The sequence below is a fragment of the Manduca sexta genome, chromosome 27 (assembly GCF_014839805.1).
Source record: "Manduca sexta isolate Smith_Timp_Sample1 chromosome 27, JHU_Msex_v1.0, whole genome shotgun sequence".
In the NCBI taxonomy this organism is placed as follows: Eukaryota; Metazoa; Arthropoda; class Insecta; order Lepidoptera; family Sphingidae; genus Manduca; species Manduca sexta.
In genome coordinates, this window is record NC_051141.1 from 5,835,800 (window position 1) to 5,844,160 (window position 8,361).

Here is an 8,361-nt window from a genome sequence, read left to right on the forward strand (position 1 = left end):
TTCTACCTTTTTTCATTGCTCTCTTATTATATATACCTTTTCTACAACTTTAATTCTTGGAATAGTTAATTGGTTCACTGGTTATCTGTCCAATAATTTTTAAAACGGAAACATACGATGTTTGCACGAGTTTTACGTATGCACACTGAATAAGGATGATAAAGTAAAGACATGAAAACTTTATTTTTGCTTTCATTTGAATTAATTTAATGTAGAACAGACTATGTGTAATTCCATACTTATAAGCTAAGATGTTTTTATTATAAAACGTCATTGCTTATAAGTAACTAGCTTTTCCCGCGGCTCCGCCCGCGTTATAAAGTTTTTCAGGCTAAAGTTTTCCGTTATGAAAGTAGTAGTTTCCCGGGACCCTATGTTCTTCCCGGGGTCTCAAACTGTCTCCATACCAAATTTCATCTTAATACGTTGGGTAGTTTTTGAGTTTAACACGTTCAGGCAGACAGATGCAGCGGGGACTTTGTTTTATAATATATTTTTTAGAACTTTTTAAGAGGAACAATCCCGTCATACATTATTGTTGCATAACTTTAACCGTTTACGCAGCGCACGCAACGGAAGCTCTCAAAACTAATAAATTGTCCCCGTTTTTGCAACATGTTTCATTACTGCTCCGCTCCTATTGGTCATAGCGTGATGATATATAACTAAGAGCACTCCACAAACAAAGGGCTATTCAACACAAAAATAATTTTTCAGTTCGAATCAGTAGTTCCTGAGATTAGCCATTACTGCTCCGCTCCTATTAGGTATAGCGTGATGATATATAGCCTATAGCACTCCACGAATAAAGGGCTCTCCAACGCAAAAAGAATTTTTCAGTTTGGACCGGTAGTTCCTGAGATCAGCCATTACTGCTCCGCTCCTATTGGTTATAGCGTGATGATATATAGCCTATAGCACTCCACGAACAAAGGGCTGTCTAACGCAAAAAGAATTTTTCGATTTGGACCGGTAGTTCCTGAGATTAGCGCGTTCAAACAAACAAACAAACAAACAAACAAACAAACAAACTCTTCAGCTTTATATAATAGTATAGATTTGCTCACGGAATGTTTTTTAATAATATGATTATAATTGGGTGAACTAATTTCGGATTCCTTTTTTAGATATTTATATAACATTATGATAGTAGTTACGTCGCTATTCTCAAACAAAATAAACTGAAATACTTGCCGCCAAAATTCGTCGACTAGCTTACTGACTCCATAGGATTTGGCTAACTGACTGACTGATCATACCCAACCTAGGGGAGATATTGATCTCAGTGACTACAAAATTAGCAAGATTTCGAAACACCAAAACGTGTAGCTAGTAATCTTGTGCAGCTGGAAGACTAGGTGGAAATTAGGCGATTACAAATGTAGGGGTACAAATGGATCTGTATTATAAGTACATTTACTTAGTAACGGGTAATTGGTACTTACCGCTAAAATGTCTCGTTGTGATCTAAATAGATGAACAATAACAGCTAAATTCCTTTTAAAATGTGCTAATGAATTATGCCATCCTTTGACTACCTTATTCAATAAATCACTAAAAATGGGCGTCTTTCCTACAATATGGAAAATAGCATATATTGTTCCTATACATAAATCCGGTGATAAATCAAACTGTGAAAATTATAGACCCATTAGCATCTTATCAGCACTAGCCAAATTATTCGAGTCCGCAGTTTATGATCAATTATATTATCATTTAAAACCATACATTTCCAATAAACAACATGGGTTTGTAAAAAATCGGTCAACAGTGACGAACTTGTTAGAATACAAAAACTATCTTTGTGAAACTTTTGCCAAAGGTGGTCAAGTGGACGCTGTGTACACTGACTTTAAAAAAGCTTTTGATAAAGTTAATCACGTTTTATTAGTTAGAAAACTATCTAGTCATGGTATTCATGGAAATTTGTTGCGTTGGATAGAGTCATATCTTAACAGTAGAAGTCAGCTAGTTGCCCTCAAAGGTTTCACATCGTCGTCTGTAATCATCACGTCCGGGGTGCCTCAAGGATCGCATTTGGGGCCATTATTCTTCATAGTTTTTATAAATGACTTAATCTACAACTTAACGTGTCCTTGTCTATTGTATGCTGACGATCTTAAAATCTACAAATCTATAAACAATTTATCAGACTGCTTTGATCTTCAAAAGGACATTAATACCGTCTATGGCTGGTGTAACGAAAACAGGATGTTTTTAAACATAAACAAATGTTTTGTTATTACCTTCACGAATAAGAGATACAAAACAACACACACCTACACGCTACAAGGCCAAAGTCTTCAATCAAAAACTGTAGTTAGGGATCTCGGAGTTCTATTTGACCAGAAACTTACATTTCGTGATCATTACGCATATGTTATGAGCAAAGGATACCAATCTCTTGGATTCATAACTAGGTGTACAAAGGGTTTCAAAACATCAAAAAGCTTTCTCACTCTATATTTTAGTCTTGTGTGTAGTGTGCTAGAGTATGCCGCTGTTATTTGGTCACCGTGTTACATTGTCCATTCTGAAAATATTGAAAATGTCCAAAAGAAGTGTCTTAAGATTCTGAGCTACAAGAGTGGCTTTGGTCGAGAACTCATTAGTCACAGTGACAGATTATTAAAATTTAATGTAACCCCACTCGAAAATCGTCGCAGGCAACAAGATCTATTACATCTATACAAATTACTTCACAATCAATTAGACTCATCATACTTATTAAGCTTATTAAATTTTAACACGAAGAATAATCCGCGTTTACCTATGAGGACGTTTAACTTACAAATATGCAAAAATAATACATCTTTCTATAATCCTCTTACAAGAATGTGTCGCCTGTATAATGAGCTATCTATAAAACATCCCGCACTTGATATTCACACTTCAAAATATTATACTTTCCGACGCTCAGTAAAACACATATTATCCACAGCAACCAAGTCAAATACAACTCCCACATCGTCTGCCTTACCTTAGCCAACATATTTTATATTTATTATTATTATTTTGTAACTAAGTAACATGTACGTGTCACCTAATTTGAATAAGTTGTATACACTTCTATTTGGATTCTGACTAGCCATTAGATCCACTGTAATGTAATTTAGATAATTATTGTCAGTAATCTGTTTAGTGTATCTTTATAAATAAATAAATAAATAAATAAATAAATAATAAAAATGATGATAGTAAACAGATTAAAAATCCCATAAGTAAGTACTTAATCTTGATTTAAAATATTGTATAGATATACCTAGCTAACTTTTTTATCTAATGCATTACGAGATGTGTCTTCGAAAAAAATAGCATCGTAAACTAAGAAGAGTCCCTAATTCCTTAACCTACACCAAGGTGTTTTTCTTTCAATATTTTCTTTATATTGGGAAGACCACAGGGTGTTATACTTACTCTGTTTGGACTCTCTTTGCTCATTTTTTTGCATAACAGATATGTGGGTCCTTTGATGATTCAACCTGACCATCGTCTGGGTACTTCACATCATCCAAGTCATAGTTATGTCAACTACATATTGCATGCGAATCAAAATGTGTTATATATAACCGCAATCGATAAAGACTAAAATACGTTATTCGTATGAAAAGTATTAGGTCAATAAATAAGTCTTATCATATTTCTGTGGAAATATAGCCTCATTATTAATATTATATTCGTTTCTCATTTTACATAGGTAGGTAAAGACAGCCATAAAAGTAGCTAAAAAATTACATAATATTTTAAATATCCACTAAGTACTATGTTGTACATATTTTTAATTGCGGTCTCAAAATAATTACTATCCATAACAAGAGATTTTTTTATTCACCTACAATAAATTTAGGAATAGTATTTACACCAAATATAATTACAGATAGGCACCCTTTGCCACCATGATTTATTTAGCAATGGGATATTTGTTATAAGCTCTTGAAATTCATTAGGCAGTGTTAAGAAACAAAAGAATCTTAATAAAGGCACGTGACGTCACCGGGAATAACGATAAGCGCGAAAGAAAAGGATAGAGCGTAATTCCCACTATGCTCCCACTCTTACGTATTGCAGTAATTTAAATGTGAATTGATATCTCATTTATTAACCATTCCAATGCTGCTTTCACATGATGGCTTCTTTTTCATATTATTTTCAGTTACTTTTAGAATAAATGCAAAAATAAATCATACTATGCAAATACCTGATTCTATATATATTATTATAAAATTATTAAAAGACTATAACTTCGTCCAGCTTTTCTTTTACCGTTATATAGGTCCGACTTGCCAATTGCCCAGAGTTGCCAATTGATAAAACTTTCCCTAAAATCCGGTTATGTGAAAGGATTCCGTAGCCAATATGGTTATATTCCAAAGTAAATTCAATAAATAATTATAATCGACGAATCGTTGTCATTGGTAAACTAAACCTTCTCAATGTGGGGTTTTTGATTTAACTTTCTGGAAAACTTGATACGATATGTAAAATGTATAGGGTCAGTTTTGAACACACGTAGAAATATCTTAAATGTTAATAAAAATATTTAAAAATAACAATGAAAGCGAAATCATATCTATACTATTATATAAAGCTGAAGAGTTTGTTTGTTTGTTTGAACGCGCTAATCTCAGGAACTACTGGCCCAAACTGAAAAATTCTTTTTGCGTTGGATAGCCCTTTGTTCGTGGAGTGCTATAGGCTATATATCATCACGCTATACCCAATAGGAGCGAGCAGTAATGGCTAATCTCAGGAACTCGGTAGTTCCTGAGATTAGCCATTACTGCTCCGCTCCTATTTTTCAGTTCAGACCGGTGTCCGAACTGAAAAATTCTTTTTGCGTTGGATAGCTCTTTGTTCCTGGAGTGCTATAGGCTATATATCATCACGCTATACCCAATAGGAGCGGAGCAGTAATGGCTTATCTCAGGAACTACCGGTCCGAACTGAAAAATTATTTTTGCGTTGGATAGCTCTTTGTTCGTGGAGTGCTATAGGCTATATATCATCACGCTATACCCAATAGGAGCGGAGCAGTAATGGTTAATCTCAGGAACTACCGGTCCGAACTGAAAAATTCTTTTTGCGTTGGATAGCTCTTTGTTCGTGGAGTGCTATAGGCTATATATCATCACGCTATACCCAATAGGAGCGGAGCAGCAATCGCTAATCTCAGGAACTACCGGTTCGAACTGAAAAAATATTTTTGTGTTGGATAGCCCTTTGTTCCTGGAGTGCTATAAGTTATATATCGTCACGCTATGACCAATAGGAGCGGAGCAGTAATGAAACATGATGCAAAAACGGGGACAATTTATTAGTTTTGAGAGCTTCTGTTGCGTGCGCTGCGTAAACGGTTAAAGTTATGCAACAATAATGTATGACGGGATTGTTCCTCTTAAAAAGTTCTACAAAAATATATCATAAAACAAAGTCCCCGCTGCATCGGTCTGCCCGAACGTGTTAAACTCAAAAACTACCCAACGTATTAGGATAAAATTTGGTATGGAGACAGTTTGAGACCCTGGGAAGAACATAGGCTCCCGGGAAAATATATAGCGTGACTTTTATAACGGAAAACTTTAGCCCGAAAAACTTTATAACGCGGGCGGAGCCGCGGGCAAAAGCTAGTATATATATATGTGTGTGTGTGGGTGTGTGTGTATGTATATATATGTCGGAGAAGCATTATTCCCGTCGACATCATCATTAGTGGTTGCGGACTTAGTGGGCGTTATCAGGGTAATATGCGAGCACAAAACACAATGATCACAGATATTTTTATATTCGAATTCAAATTAAACAATATTTGTCACTTTACAATAATGAAGATAGAAAAGTGGACAATTCAGACCGAGCAGCGGGTTCAGGGCACCGATCTTACTTTAACCAACAAATATTCTCAACGATCCAACTCGATCAACTCGACCAGTCACTATCATGATTCCTCCAACGAATGTCCAAAGCACTCATGGCCTATAACGCACAATAATTGTTTATCTAATTTTATTTGATTTGTTACATTTTTCTATTACTTAAAACCTTACGCATTAGCCATAATGTAATAGAAGTTTATTTAAAAACTATAATTTACGAAACGACCAATCAGAGCAAGGCACGTGCCTCGAGCGGGGTCGAGGCGCCATCTTTACTATTCAGGTAGGCCATGAGTGCTTTGGACATTCGTTGCAAAGAGAATATAATCACTACGTTTTAAGAGACAGGACTTAATACAAAGAAATAAAATCGAATTTACATGGCGTATCAATACCAATATCACGGAAGAATACGTCAGGAACGTCAAATAACAATACTACCAACTGAACAAAATACATAGTAGTGAGCACTTTTTATCGATATCGATAAATTCTACTGGTGGGAATCGACGCTAATGCTACTTTGATAAAATTCATATAATGTATTTTCGAGTCCACATTATCAATCCAACTCACGCTATATAGTGAACATTTTAGCACTATAATTACAAGGCTGGACTAAAATGAGGACTCGAAATAAAATGAAAAGCTTTCACATGTTGAATAATAATTGTATTTTAAAATAAAATCCTTCATTCACCATGTAGGCTAATATAGTTGCACTTATGAAAGGTCAAGGTACAATGAGAATATTTAATTATAAAGTCAAAGGATGGTGACACTTCTTTGTCACACTCATTGTTTATAAAAACATGGCACGGAAATTCAAACAACATTTCATCAGGAAGTGGATCAGCTTTCAAATTTTTCGATGGTATGGCTGACTTTCTAAGGCGATTGTTCTTTTATTAAAGTCTTTGTTATTAAAGTGAGAACCACACACATATTTCAAAGTATGCAGCTTTTCTCTGGGAACATATATCAAATCTTCTTTTCCCACAACCTGAACCCACTTTCGGCATCTGGAAATATTTTTTAATTGTAAATAAATTGCTTATTAAATTATATTTAAGCCTAAAATCATAAACAGTGACCAGGCACATTGATTGCTCAACGCATTTTTAAGTACACACACACACACACACACGCACACGCACACGCACACGCACGCACACACACGCACACGCACACGCACACGCACACGCACACGCACACGCACACGCACACGCACACGCACACGCACACGCACACGCACACGCACACGCACACGCACACGCACACGCACACGCACACGCACACGCACACGCACACGCACACGCACACGCACACGCACACGCACACGCACACGCACACACACACACACACACACACACACACACACACACACACACACACACACACACACACACACACACACACACACACACCGACACATACACGACTAGTATTATTTGTCCTGATGATCAGTCATCATCTTACTAATATTATAAAGCGTGTGCATGCAATTGTATGTTTATTATTCGTACCCGCAAAAAAATCTAAAATGATTGCGATTAAATTTGGTATGTAGATAGTTCGAATTACTACTTTTTATCACTATGTTCCCACAGAATCTAGACCTAAATGGGTGAAACCACGGAGGGCAAATTGATTAATAAATTTAAACAGGTATCGATATCGATAATAATAACAACATCACTAGTAACATAATGGTAATTACAAAATGAGAATTTTCATTATTTCTAAGCTACTTTATTTGCGCGATGACTAAAAACATCTAATTAATGCTTACCTGACCTCATCCAATGGAAATTTCGCCATAAATATTCTGCTTTTGTGATTTATTCGACTAGCTCGATCTCCACAAATTTCACACGTAATGAAACGTTTTTTGGTGGCATGTCTTTAAAACGTATTCACTTACACCAACAAAAACACTTTTTGGTATATTTTTACTTGTTTGAATAACAAATAATACAAACATAAATCAATAAAACACAAATGTATTCCAAAACGTCAGGAAGTAAACAAACAATAATAATGGCGGTGAGAAATAGAAAGAGAAACTGTACTGAGAGAAAGAGATAGCAGTATCCGCCATTAAATGCCATGTCAATTCCATACAAAAGATTTTTTGTTCCTTGTTGCGCTAGGCTGATTCGTTGGAGGAATCATGATAGTGACTGGTCGAGTTGATCGAGTTGGATCGTTGAGAATATTTGTTGGTTAAAGTAAGATCGGTGCCCTGAACCCGCTGCTCGGTCTGAATTGTCCACTTTTCTATCTTCATTATTGTAAAAGTGACAAATATTGTTTAATTTGAATTCGAATATAAAAATATCTGTGATCATTGTGTTTTGTGCTCGCATATTACCCTGATAACGCCCACTAAGTCCGCAACCACTAATGATGATGTCGACGGGAATAATGCTTCTCCGACATATATATACATACACACACACACCCACACACACACATATATATATAC